The sequence below is a fragment of the Ischnura elegans genome, chromosome X, assembly GCF_921293095.1.
Source record: "Ischnura elegans chromosome X, ioIscEleg1.1, whole genome shotgun sequence".
In the NCBI taxonomy this organism is placed as follows: Eukaryota; Metazoa; Arthropoda; class Insecta; order Odonata; family Coenagrionidae; genus Ischnura; species Ischnura elegans.
In genome coordinates this window covers 94,671,938-94,686,985 of record NC_060259.1, presented here as the reverse complement: position 1 = coordinate 94,686,985, position 15,048 = coordinate 94,671,938, and positions in this window count along the sequence as shown.

Here is a 15,048-nt window from a genome sequence, read left to right as displayed (position 1 = left end):
GGGAACTGTTGGTAATTGACTCTAATCAAGGTGATTTATTTGGGAGAGAGACTGCCTGCTATATAGGCTCCTTTATCAAGAGAAGAAGAAAGCCTTAATTGAAGATATTTTTCAAAAGAAGTTGACTAGACATCATCGAATAGCTTTCAATAAAACTAGTAAGACCTTCTTTCTAATTGTGTTTTTTCGTTTGAGTGCTGTTTAATTCATGTAAACCTTCAGCAACGATATTGCACGAAATATCACCCGAATTCCGTTTGTCTTTTGTCTTTTTTGAATAACATGCGGAATATACGCGATCACGAATGTCACCTGCCAAATATCGAATTTTGGTGTAAAAATTAAAAGGTATCCAGAGTGCGGGTTCAACAAATACATTTTGTTATGCTTCTTGATATGTCCTTTTATTTATAGTGGACGTAATAAGTGGAATGTCAACTTAAACGCCAAGAGGAAGTTTCACTCGATAGCCAACGGAGTTCTTGTTTTTTAAACTTTTATTTGCATTTTCTGCGTATTTTCGAAAGAAATTAGATGATTTGAGGAGTTTTATTAACATATTATGAAAATTAAGTCAATTGAAATGAATTCCGTGAAAAAAAAGGTTTTAGTACGTATATTCCGCACTTTTGGAACGTAACCCCTACTTAGTATGGAAGTCAATGGTTCGACTTTCGTACATTCGATTTTCGTACAAGTTTTCGGGAACGCATTGTGTACGAAAGTCGGGGACCGCCTGTATATGACTAACTCCCAGTGGTGGATACAGAAAGAACCCAAGGGGGGGGCGCAACATATCTTGAGTTGTCTTTACTTTTATCGTATTAAGAGATGATCAAGTCACAGGCAAAGTATATGGAAATTTTATTTAAAGTGATTATAAGCATGTAAAAGACAATGCCATCTTATGATATAAAAAAGTTACAATTGTGGTTTTGCAATGTTCGGCAATACAAGCGGACCCGCAAGGGGGGGCACGCGCCCCCTGTGCCCCCCATCTGTATCCGCCACTGCTAACTCCTTCATTCGGTTATGGTGGAGTCTTTCTATGAGGGCAGTTGGTCACTAATTTTTGTGACCTAGTGGGAACTGGTGTTGACTCCATGCTTCTGTCATCACCAACAACTGATACAAGGGAGGTAACTCGAAAGATAGAGTTAGCAAAATCAGTGTCATTGGTGTGAGTGTGCAGGAAGGATGTAACTGCTTTGGACCTGCTAAGTGGGCATAAACAGAAGCCCTACTCAACTCACCTCATAGGAGATTTTTCTAGGTGTGAGGGCATTCGGGAAGTTAAAAAATCTCCCCTAAGGTCTTCTGGTAAGGTTATCTAGAAAAGGACATGGGAAAATATAGTTTTAGGGTTCGTATTCATGCAGGGTACTATGTAGCAGATGGAGAATGGCTAATAATACCTTGAAAGCTGAAGTTTAAATGGCTAATAATGCCTCCCGGAAAATCAGCAGTAGATGACCTGGAGAGGAGGAGTATTCTAACAACTGAGTACATAATAGGGTGGTTTCCTATTATTTTTTTATTGCCTAAATTGAAAGATTATAACTTGAGTACGTATTTCACGTTTTTAGATTTTTAAATGATGATATATATTTTTCGCTATTAAATGAAAAGTGAAAATTTTCAAACACGCGAAAACACGACGGCTAAGTATGAATGCTGGGAAAACTCTGTGTGATGTTGTTCTGGTTCCCGCTGCTGCAAGTGAGGTGACCTTGGGGTGAGGCTTTGAGCGCTGATATGACGCAGGATGCCAGCAGGTAGCAGAGTACCCTGCTAGCAGGTAGCGCTTGGCTTAAATAAGGATTATTAATACCTTATCAAACCAGAAAAACTTTCCGACCTTAGCCAGTTTTAATAGGTGATTATTAAGACATGTTTCCCTGAGCTCTGTGCCTCATGCATGCATTAGTAATCTCAGATGATGTAGAACTCCTACTCTTATAGAAACTAGGTCCCTGTGACGTCGTGTGGAGTGGCATCGCATGGGCGCCAATCTGGCCTTTTTCAAATGAGGATAAAATTGACCCTTGCCATTCGTCTAAACCAGTATTTCTAAAACCAAATAATTTGTATATTATGAATACACTAATGGTGGGTAACGAATCGCAATCAATGCCTTTCGTTTTCTTTTATGAAGGAACTACCCTATTTGCTAAGGTGGTGACTAGAATCTAGCAGGCGTGGGTATCGTTAAATTTAGAAGAAGGGTGAAATCATACCCTCATCATGATGGAAGAATGGTAATAAGTAAGGTAGGGGCATCAATGATTCATGGTATTAATTTGTCTTGTAAGTGTTTGGCCACATAGGAGCCTCAACTATGGGTGGCATCCCCCACCACTGCAATTTCTGGAAAAATAGAGATGGCAATCATGAAGGTGGCTCTCTTGCAACAGTTTTAATTAGAGATGTGCGAATAGTATCCGCGAATACTAGAAAGTATTCGATATTCGAGGTCTCGAATAGTTATGCTAAAGGTACCGTCTCGAATACCTCGAATAACTTGAATTTCGCGTCATACACTGTCGCACGCACGTCGTTGGTAGTTGACTCGGAGCGATGAAAAGAGTTCGACATGGGGAACCGATAATGATCGGGTGAAAAAATCCGAAAATACCCAATTCCCCCCACCAGAAGAACCTCAGTGCCGTGGGATAGTAACTTCGTAGCACAATTCCCAAAATCCGCTACCCCTTCTATCTATCAGCCCTCGGCCCCTCCTCCGACGCTTTCCTCATCTCCGAAATCAAACAAAAGGCCACAGCTCGCGCAAGGTTCGTATTACGAAGACCAAAAATCAAAAGCTTCAAAAGAAAATATCCAGTTACAGGAGAATAATAGAATCTTGTTTCAACCTTCCTTCTTTCTCCCCCACTGACCATTTTCTGCCTACCTGCTTCAAAGTTCCCCATTTCTGGAAGTCAACCGCTGCATGAGTCATCTATTAGTACAAAAGGTGTTTAACAATTACTTTCGTCAATTGATGTTACACCTTTATTGGATTGAAATATTAGTCATGTGCGCGTAATTTAAAAAAGAATAACACCAAACACGGCGTATTTCTGACTTTTTTAAAAGCATTTTACGCAAAGAAATAAATGTCAAAATACGACGGAGACTTGGAATTCTGGCGAAACTCGATATCCTCGCAACAGAGCTTCTCGGAAGTTGATGCGTTATTTTTTTTTCGAAAACATATATCAAGTTACAATTCTTACAATTTATGAGTTACGCTATAAATCTCTATTGTCACAGACGAAGGGATATTGTTTCAAGGTATTTGATTTATCCCTGCTAGCAATTCGAATTCATCTGCTTATCTCGTGAGAACTTCCAAAGATGGACTGAAAATAATTGAAGAAAATCCGGTGGAGAAGCGCGTGTATTTTGCAAAACGCCTCGTATTGTCCGTTAGCACTTGACAGTAGGAGTGACGGTAAAACGAGCTACCTGTTGAAAATAAGAAGTTGGATGAAGCCGAGTATCAGATCGGTGTGCTGCTGAAATGGCGTTTGGTAGATAAGAATATACATGAGACAGAAATAGATCGAAATCCATCGTAGCAGTGTAAAAGCCGAGATGGCATGCTATCATTTTTTCGCGAAGTGGTGTGTCCCCAAAGGATATTTGAAAGAGATGTTAGCTGAATCAACTATATGCCCAAATTGTTTCCATAAAATTAAAATATTCCATTAATCAGCTAATTCCGGTTTGAATCCTTTTCCTGCTGCATAGGCAACCTAGTCAAACATTCCCACATTCATCGGTTTTTTCGTCCCCCCTGAAACACGATAGATCGAGGTTCCACTGTAAACCTTTTTATTTATACATTCATCAAGGGAAATAGAAGAAAAAACGTACGTTTAATATGCTTTGTGCAATTCTAGTATTCGAATATTCGAGCATTGATTTAATATTCGAATTCGATATTCGATTTTGAGAATTCGCTATTCGACCCATCTCTAGTTTTAACGTTACTTCTCAACAAAAAATTATCAAAAGTATTTGAATATGCCACATTTATAACCAGTCACATTATTCCTGAGAGATTTTGTATACCACGCGAGTGTCGTGGCAGGTGGTTAACCATAGTAGGAGTACAGGCATTGTTAGGATAATTTTTTTAGCGACAGTTTTAAATTGCTGGGGGAAATATGGTGGGGGTTACGAAGGACGATTAGGGTATAAGTCCAATCTGCTTTGAGCAGTTTATGGAGAATATATATGTGAATTGTGATTGAAGACAGTGCACTGAGGGGATGGGATTCTTGTTTGGAAGTAAGGTAAAAATGAAGCATGATAGTTTTAGAGTTATCTAAATGCCCTGTTTTATTAGTTTGTGTGCTAAGTTTTTATATTTTAATTAGAGGTTTATTCGAGATGCTTTCAATCACTCAAGTAATCTTTCTTTAAAGTTGATCTTCATTGAGCTGTCTTAGTCCTGTTATCAACAAGTTATTTTCTTCCGCGATGGTTTATCTTCCTTGTATCTATTTCACTATTGAATTACCCATGAAATATTAGCTTCAGTTACATGAGAGTCCTTTTTACCCTTTATCGTGTCTACCCTTTAATTGTGTTTTTAAAGTTCGCATTCCTCAAAATCTATGGTGCTGTGTAAGATAGTGTGCTGGAGGAGACATTCCAATGATGACGATTTCAACACGAGAAGCCAAATTTGGTTAAAATACTATGGAAATTACCCTGTCTTTTAAAGCGGATACCTCGAAATTAATCACGTAAGGTACGTATTCACAAAAATCAACTAGATGCCATATTGCCAGAAATATATCTTCATTAACCTTGAGCTCGGCTCAGAGTCAAGTGGGGCTTACGTGCCCAGTAATATACAAGGGGTCGAATGCCCATCACCCTTAAAAAGGAGGAGCTAGAAAGCGTGTCGGGCAGTCGCCTCCGCACCGAAGTAATAAAGCGTTCGAAAGAATAAAAAATTGCAAAAATTGGATGCTGAGCGTGGTTATTACGGTTTTCTCGAAAGGAGCATATTGGATGTACGGGATGGCGAAGGAAGATTTGGTGACGGAGATGAAGAAGGGGACAGTTGGCTCGTTGGGCCAGCTGAGAGCCATGGCCCGATGTTTTATTGAGGAAGTACCAGTCGATCATCCGGTGGAGCCGCATGGAACGGGGTCGAAGAGAACAGAGAGAGACGCAGGGGTGGGCCCGGGCCCGCCCAAATAAGGCGGAAAATTTTCAGATTCGAAGTTCAAAGTTATACTTTATTTCATGAAATTAATTCAAATTGTATACAGTTATAGGCATATGGAAAACCACTGTTAATTTGCTGGAGAATTATGTTTTGTCTATATTACCTCCGTAACACAAAACAAATACACTTTAAGTGGATTTTTTGATATCCACGTCAACTCGAGGTTAGGCCGACACATGCTAGAGCCACCGCTGGAGCCTTCCCCAAGTAACATTTTTGGTTGGCCCTCTGTTGGCAGATGGTGGGACACAGCGGTTGGCCCATGGTATGATTTGGCCACCTCGCCAACCGTATCCCAACCAACGATTCCCCAACGATGGGCCAACAGAGCATTACAGTCGGGCCTTCGTATTCCCAACCAGAGGCCAACCCCTCTCCAACGATACACCGTTGGCCCTTTTAAATTCTGCCATCCGTTTCCAAACAAAAGCTATATTTTACTGGCATTTCTCATTTTTATAGAATGAAAGTTAAATTAATTTACCTTCTCACTTGATATGATACCGGTGGATAGAATCTTTACCTTTAACTCCCTATAAATCAAAATAAAATTAAATACATTAACAATCAATGCTATAGGACAAAGTAAGGTTACAGTGGTTAAAAGTGGAAAACAAAAAATCAATATCAGTTCAGAAGGTCCCCAACTTTTATTTTCACAAATTAGGACAATTTTTATTAGGACAAAATTAGGAAAATTTCAACAGCACCTTTCCATATTACACCATTATGGCACACACAAAAACTGCCCATCTTCTTTAAAGGGCAAACAAAACACACTTAGATAAAATGTGGGTGGACTGCAATCTGCATCCAGGTACTAATTTTTTTACTACAAATATACCAATGGTACCACTTCTAAGAGGTAGTTCAAAGAAATCCTCCTTAATTTCAAACATGTCACACTGCAAGATGTACACTAGGGCGGATCGGAAAAATCGATTTTTTTCAAATCCAAATGGCCCAATGAAAAAAAGTTGTGGGACCGATCAAAAATAAGGCCTGAAAAATTTGAGACCTCTAGGTGAACCCCTGACCCTCGCTCAAATGCGATTAAGGGGGGGAAGGTCGAAATTCGAAAAATATAGTATTTTATGGTCATTTCCTATAGATTTTGCCGAGTTACTGCCCTTTTAGAACAAATATTTCGTGCATTTTGACTTATCTACCACCGTTTAGCCACAAAATGCCTAATTTGAGTCCGCGCCCGCGAAGAAAATATCCCAACGCCCACGCAGCGTCGCGGATACAAGAGCCGCAGGCCGATCCCCTCCCCTCCCCGCTCGCTTCTACCCCTCCCACGCCTCCAATACAGCAAAATTCATCCCGCGTATGCTGCTAGGAGGTCATTTATCTTTGATAATATAAATCGGAAGATGGTAGAAGGTAATAAAGAAAGCTTAGTGAGACGACTTGTCCCTTATTAGGCGCCGCGTCGGGGTTAAACAAATCGATGTAACCAACTTTTAGAGAAGTGATGACATATTTTTAGATCCGAGAACGCAGGAAAGGAGCCTACGGTCCATTAAAAGGCCTCTCGAGTGGCTATAAAGGTGTGCGAACTATGGTGACGCTTCCCTTCCATTATGTGTGTGCCTAAATGGATTAAACGGTACAACAGGAAGTACTAAAACTTACGGAAAATGCGAATAGGCCAAAAGTAGGGTTTTTGCTTAAGTACAAACCTGACACACTTTTGAAAGAACATTTGAAATTATGCGATATTTTTGCGTGTAAGTGCAAGAAGGAGCATAATGTTCCCCACAATCAAGAAGTATGTTGAGAGTCCAGCGGACGAAACTAAAGATGATGGCTGCTGGATTGAGCCCTAAAGAAACTCGACAACTGAGGAAAAAAAAGAGAATCGTCGGAGAGTATTAAGTCGACATCGTCAATTCTTGTATGGGAAAATAGTATCAAAAATTTTCTTCATCAATTCATCCGAAGAAAATTAAACTGAAGAGAAATCATCCGATTTTTATCTCTTCGTTCCTCATCAAATAAAAATTCAGGACTAAACTCAAACTGGAACTTCTGCGTCGAAAATGCGTCTGCCAAATGTGATAGAGGTATATGCAAGAACCAAGAAACAGCAATGATCGTCCCCGCAACTTTAGTTGACGCAAAAATCATAACTTCATAAGAAACATCCAAGGTAGTTTGCAAGAATTACTTACGTAGACAGAAAAAGATGCTAAGTATTGTGAATACGAAAAGAGAGGTATCAAAGGGTGTCATCAAAGGGCTACATTTTTATGGAGTGAAAGACTATACTTTTGTCTGATGAAAAAAGTCAAGAGCACTTATCAATCCAAGTTTAGAGGGGAATGCGTTATGTTAGTTGAAGAAACAGGGTCCCACTTTTGGGTTTGCCTCCCCCGTCGGAGGATTAGCAAAAGTTATAAAATCTGCGATTCTCGATTCCTTTCCGAGTGAAAATTAGATACACAAAAATAAAAAGGATTTGAATGCGATGGTGAATACCGCCCAAAAAGGAGGCATCATCCCTATGCTACAAGCATAATTCCAACATCCCTTGCTATGTGAGTAAACTCTTCTCGGAATTCCCACCGGGTTAATTTTTCCATAATGGCAAACGTTTCAAGTTCCGACTCGGGGCTCATCATCAGGGATAAATTTCGTTGAATTCCGAGAAGAGTTTACCCACATCATTCGCCGGGAAAGCATCAAATCATATTTCATCCCTTACAGAGGTCTATTTGCTAATTGCACTAAGTTGACTTAGATTTGCGACATAAACATTGGGAGGGCCATCTAAGGACCGAATTTGCGTTGTTGCAAGTATGCGTTTGGCGGCCGATTCGAGATTTTTTAAAGTGCTGGATTTTAATATCAACTTTAAGGACTACTCGCTGATGACACATTGGAGAGAGACCACAGTACCTCCGGCTACATCTGACCTTAGTGCTGTGGATTTTCAAAAATCTATTGATGAACTTTCAAATTTGAAGTTAAATATTTCTTTTGATTATAGATACGGACGAGAGATTCGTGAAGAAATTCATAAAACTTTGTTGACAACAGCGAAAGACGAGGAATGACACTGACATAAGAAATACAGATTGGAAAGCCGGTAATTGAAAATTCTTTCGTGATTGTTCCTCCACAGACGATACTGAAACATTAAATATTTAGACTAACGAAGTAAGACGCACTTGGTGTGAATTTTGGTGCATTTGACGCGTGGGAGAAGCTTACGGGGAGGGGACACGAGCGGCTTTCGCCCAAAATCCATTTAATCACATCTGTCGGACAAAGCCGAAATTGGAGCCCATATCCGAAGTTAGCACACCTTTATAGCCACTCGAGAGGCCTTTTAATGGACCGTAGGCTCCTTTCCTGCGTTCTCGGATCTAAAAATATTTCATCACTTCTCTAAAAGTTGGTTACATCGATTTATTTAACCCCGACGCGGCGCCTAATAAGGGACAAGTCGTCTCACTAAGCTTTCTTTATTACCTTCTACCATCTTCCGATTTATATTATCAAAGATAAATGACCTCCTAGCAGCATACGCGGGATGAATTTTGCTGTATTGGAGGCGTGGGAGGGGTAGAAGCGAGCGGGGAGGGGAGGGGATCGGCCTGCGGCTCTTGTATCCGCGACGCTGCGTGGGCGTTGGGATATTTTCTTCGCGGGCGCGGACTCAAATTAGGCATTTTGTGGCTAAACGGTGGTAGATAAGTCAAAATGCACGAAATATTTGTTCTAAAAGGGCAGTAACTCGGCAAAATCTATAGGAAATGACCATAAAATACTATATTTTTCGAATTTCGACCTTCCCCCCCTAAATCGCATTTGAGCGAGGGTCAGGGGTTCACCTAGAGGTCTCAAATTTTTCAGGCCTTATTTTTGATCGGTCCCACAACTTTTTTTCATTGGGCCAGATGGATTTGAAAAAAATCGATTTTTCCGATCCGCCCTAATATACACTAGGGCGGATCGGAAAAATCGATTTTTTTCAAATCCATCTGGCCCAATGAAAAAAAGTTGTGGGACCGATCAAAAATAAGGCCTGAAAAATTTGAGACCTCTAGGTGAACCCCTGACCCTCGCTCAAATGCGATTTAGGGGGGGAGGGTCGAAATTCTAAAAATGTAATATTTTATGGTCATTTCCTATAGATTTTGCCGAGTTACTGCCCTTCAGGGCAAAAATTTCGTGCATTTTGACGTATCTGCTACCGTTTAGCCACAAAATGCCTAATTTGAGTCCGCGCCCGCGAAGAAAATATTCCAACGCCCACGCAGCGTCGCGGATACAAGAGCCGCAGGCCGATCCCCTCCCCTCCCCGCTCGCTTCTACCCCTCCTACGCCTCCGATACAGCAAAATTAATCCCGCGTATGCTGCTAGGGGGTCATTTATCTTTGTTAATATAAATCGGAAGATGGTAGAAGGTAATAATGGAAGCTTAGTGAGACGACTTGTCCCTTATTAGGCGCCTCGTCGGGGTTAAATAAATCGATGTTACCCACTTTTAGTGAAGTGATGAAATATTTTTAGATACGAGAACGCAGGAAAGGAGCCTACGGTCCGTGAAAAGGCCTCTCGAGTGGCTATGCGAGTGTGCTAACTTCGGATCTGCGCTCCAATTTCGGCTTTGTCCGACAGATGTGATTAAATGGATTTTGGGCGAAAGCCGCTCGCATCCCCTTCCCGCAAGCTTCTCCCACGCGCCAAACGCACCAAAATTCAGACCAAGTGCGTCTTACTTCTTAGTCTAAATATTTAATGTTTCAATATCGTCTGTGGAGGAACTATCACAAAAGAATTTTTCAATTACCTGCTTTCCAATCTGTATTTCTTATGTCAGTGTCATTCCTCGTCTTTCGCTGTTGTCAACAAAGTTTTGGTGAATTTCTTCACGAATCTCTCGTCCGTATCTATAATAAAAATAAATATTTAACTTCAAATTTGAAAGTTCATCAATAGATTTTTGAAAATCCACAGCACTAAGGTCAGATGTAGCCGGAGGTACTGTGGTCTCTCTCCAATGTGTCATCAGCGAGTAGTCCTTAAAGTTGATATTAAAATCCAGCACTTTAAAAAATCTCGGATCGGCCGCCAAACGCATAATTGCAACAACGCAAATTCGGTCCTTAGATTGCCCTCCCAATGTTTATGCCGCAAATCTAAGTCAACTTAGTGCAATTAGCAAATAGACCTCTGTAAGGGATGAAATATGATTTGATGCTTTCCCGGCGAATGATGTGGATAAACTCTTCTAGGGATTCAACGAAATTTATCCCTGATGATGAGCCCCGAGTCGGTGCTTGAAACGTTTGCCATTATGGAAAAATTAACCCGGTGGGAATCCCGAGAAGAGTTTACTCACATAGCAAGGGATGTTGGAATTATGCTTGTAGCATAGGGATGATGCCTCCTTTTTGGGAGGTATTCACCATCGCATTCAAATCCTTTTTATTTTTGTGTATCTAATTTTCACTCGGAAAGGAATCGAGAATCGCAGATTTTATAACTTTTGCTAATCCTCCGACGGGGGAGGCAAACCCAAAAGTGGGACCCTGTTTCTTCAACTAACATAACGCATTCCCCTCTAAACTTGGATTGATAAGTGCTCTTGACTTTTTTCATCAGACAAAAGTATAGTCTTTCACTCCATAAAAATGTAGCCCTTTGATGACACCCTTTGATACCTCTCTTTTCGTATTCACAATACTTAGCATCTTTTTCTGTCTACGTAAGTAATTCTTGCAAACTACCTTGGATGTTTCTTATGAAGTTATGATTTTTGCGTCAACTAAAGTTGCGGGGACGATCATTGCTGTTTCTTGGTTCTTGCATATACCTCTATCACATTTGGCAGACGCATTTTCGACGCAGAAGTTCCAGTTTGAGTTTAGTCCTGAATTTTTATTTGATGAGGAACGTAGAGATAAAAATCGGATGATTTCTCTTCAGTTTAATTTTCTTCGGATGAATTGATGAAGAAAATTTTTGATACTATTTTCCCATACAAGAATTGACGATGTCGACTCAACACTCTCCGACGATTCTCTTTTTTTCCTCAGTTGTCGAGTTTCTTTAGGACTCAATCCAGCAGCCATCATCTTTAGTTTCGTCCGCTGGTCTCTCCACATACTTCTTGATTTGGGGGAACATTATGCTCCTTCTTGCACTTACACGCAAAAATATCGCATAATTTCAAATGTTCTTTCAAAAGTGCTCCAGGTTTGTACTTAAGCAAAAACCCTACTTTTGGCCTATTCGCATTTTCCTTAAGTTTTAGTACTTCCTGTTGTACCGCTAAATCCTTTTAGTCACACACATAATGGAAGGGAAGCGTCACCATAGTTCGCACACCTTTATAGCCACTCGAGAGGCCTTTTCATGGACCGTAGGCTCTTTCGTGCGTTCTCGGATCTAAAAATATTTCATCACTTCACTAAAAGTTGGTAACATCGATTTGTTTAACCCCGACGAGGCGCCTAATAAGGGACAAGTCGTCTCACTAAGCTTCCATTATTACCTTCTACCATCTTCCGATTTATATTAACAAAGATAAATGACCCCCTAGCAGCATACGCGGGATTAATTTTGCTGTATTGGAGGCGTAGGAGGGGTAGAAGCGAGCGGGGAGGGGAGAGGATCGGCCTGCGGCTCTTGTATCCGCGACGCTGCGTGGGCGTTGGAATATTTTCTTCGCGGGCGCGGACTCAAATTAGGCATTTTGTGGCTAAACGGTGGCAGATACGTCAAAATGCACGAAATTTTTGCCCTGAAGGGCAGTAACTCGGCAAAATCTATAGGAAATGACCATAAAATATTACATTTTTAGAATTTCGACCCTCCCCCCCTAAATCGCATTTGAGCGAGGGTCAGGGGTTCACCTAGAGGTCTCAAATTTTTCAGGCCTTATTTTTGATCGGTCCCACAACTTTTTTTCATTGGGCCAGATGGATTTGAAAAAAATCGATTTTTCCGATCCGCCCTAATGTACACCCCTGAGTTATTTGATTCAATTGCCTTCACAATTCCTATTCTCTGGTCTTCGGTAAGGAAATTGTTAAGTTTAGTCCATTTTACTTAATTGGATTAATAAGTGCAAGATTAAGGGATATTAATAGGAATCACAGAAACACTGATTGAGTATAATAGTTGATGTATTTTCCATAAAATAATAATTGTGCAGATGTTATTTAGGTTTACTCATACAAATTCAATCTCATTTTATGCAGAGAGGACTTAATCACTCACTTTGTCCATTGAAACACTGTTTTCATTAAAACTTCCACTTATACTAGATATGCCACAATCTAAAAAAATATACATATCCATCTATCTAAATTAATGATGAAAAGTTTAAAATTCCACGAAACATATCTGTTTAAGGTAACATGATTTTAGGAATGCCAGTTTTGTAAGACTTACCAAATGAGGTCAATGCCTTATTTTTGTTAGAAGCACTCAACTTATTTCATTTAACTGCTATCACAAAGACAAAGCCCTAACAACCAAACAAGTCTTGGTTGTTAGGTTGCTAGGGAACCATGTGAACCGTTTCTTGCAACGTATGCAATCGTAGTATACATCGTGCTTATTCACGGCCCATATCGAACTTCCATCGGATAAGTTAGACTCGAAACAGACAGATCTTATAAGTCTACAATTTTTCATGTGCCCTCCGGGATATATATACTAACAAGTCGCATTAAAGAAGCCTCCGCTTCTTGGAACCATTTATGTCAAATACCATGCTGAAAACACCAGAAAATTAGCAGAACATTACTTAAAAAAGAGTTATACATAATTTCCAAAAATTATCTTATGTAGAATTCCTTAAATAATTATCAGTTGCCAGCATAAGTCATGGTGACACGCCTGCTGGATAAAAACCCGAAAGGTATGCGACCCGCACAACATTCTTATAGAATTCTAAGAAATGCAGAGTTCTTATGAGAATTTCTGTGAGACTTATAGAATCCTATAAGAATTTGTGTAAGACTTATAGAATCCTGTAAGTCTTACGGAATTCTTATAAGAATTTCTATAAGACTTATAAGAATTTTCCAATAGGGCCAGCCTTAATTCTTAGCTGCGCCCCTGCCAGTGGCTATATTGTTATTTTGAAATTTAATCCAAGTAGACTGGATATTCTAGTGAAAGAAAAAATTTATACGGCTCCCCTAGAAAGTCAATTATGGAAATTTTTTCATAAAAACTAGGGAAAAACTGCGACATGTCGTTATTGCAGTAAATTTATCATTACGTGTAGGAATACCACTAATTTACAAAGTCACGTGAATCGGACGCATTATGATATGATGAGAGATGAGGTTCAGCTTACCATTTGTTTGGCATTATCTTCATTTCATTGTATCAACTTGGAGTATAATTGGATACATCAAAGGTAAAATAATTATTCTGCCTGCACATAGTCGGTAGCACTGACTGTCAAAGCAAGCGATTATGCCATCCCTATTTTTTAATGAATAGATGCTACCGATCCGATAACCATTTGATATGATAAATCGATTACAATGGAATTTCGCCCATCTCTACGTTGAAGATCTTGTCGGAATTTTGTTTGCAGCTCTCATGGTGGAAATTGAGGAAATGGTATGATGTCCCAACGGTGGCCCAATGATAATCCATTTCGTAGGGCCATCGTTGGGGATTTCCGTTGGGCCAACAGCATAAACCGTTTCGTTGGGCCAACGAACAATATCTGCGTTGGGCCAACAGCGGAATTTGGTTGGCATATCCACCCACAATGAGCCAACCGTGACTACGGTTCCCCAACCGAGGCCCAACGGTCAATGTTACTTGGGTCCCGACGAGTAATGAACGAAATAGTGAGTGACATAACCGAATGAGATGGTAGTGATTTCCAATTGCTCCTCTATTTTTGTAATGCAGTACATAATTTAGTAAATCTAAATGTGCTCCCTTTCGAAGATATTCACGTCTGCGTATTATCAAAAACCAGGGGGCGCGTAACCGAAATATGGGCGAACGGCAGACAAGCAGGTCAGTGGACGGTGCTGAGAAGGGCAATATTCCGAGAATTCGTTCCACCTCGGTTATTAAAAAGAGTTCGGAAGAACTTTTGTGACTAGGAACTTCCAAGGACCCGAGACTGATCTAGGAACCTTAAAACCCCTATAAATACGTGAGGAGACAGTTTAGAATACGGTGAGGAGATGACGGCGAAGACGATACTATATTACAAAATAAGAGTCTCGAAATAAGAAGTTCAATGTTTTTTTTACATCGAACTAAAATCCTGTGCAGAACGTATTAGCTTAACTGCCGCTGTGGCCAATAGGGTAGTTTCCTTCATCAAAGAAAACGAAAGGCATTGATTGCGATTCGTTACCCACCATTAGTGTATTCATAATACACAAATTATTTGGTTTTTGAAATACCGGTTTTGACGAATGGCAAGGGTCCATTTTTATCCTCATTTGAAAAAGGCCAGATTGGCGCCCATGCGATGCCACTCCACACGACGTCACAGGGACCTAGTTTCTATAAGAGTAGGAGTTCTACATCATCTGAGATTACCAATGCATGCATTAGGCACAGAGCTCAGGGAAACATGTCTTAATAATCACCTATTAAAACTGCATAAGGTCGGAAAGTTTTCTTCGTTTGATAAGGTATTAATAATCCTTATTTAAGCCAAGCGCTACCAGCTAGCAGGGTACTCTGCTACTTGCTAGCATCCTGCGTCGTATCAGCGCTCAAAGCCTCGCCCCAAGGTCACCTCACTTGCGGCAGCGGGAACCAGAATGACGTCACACGGAGTTTTCCC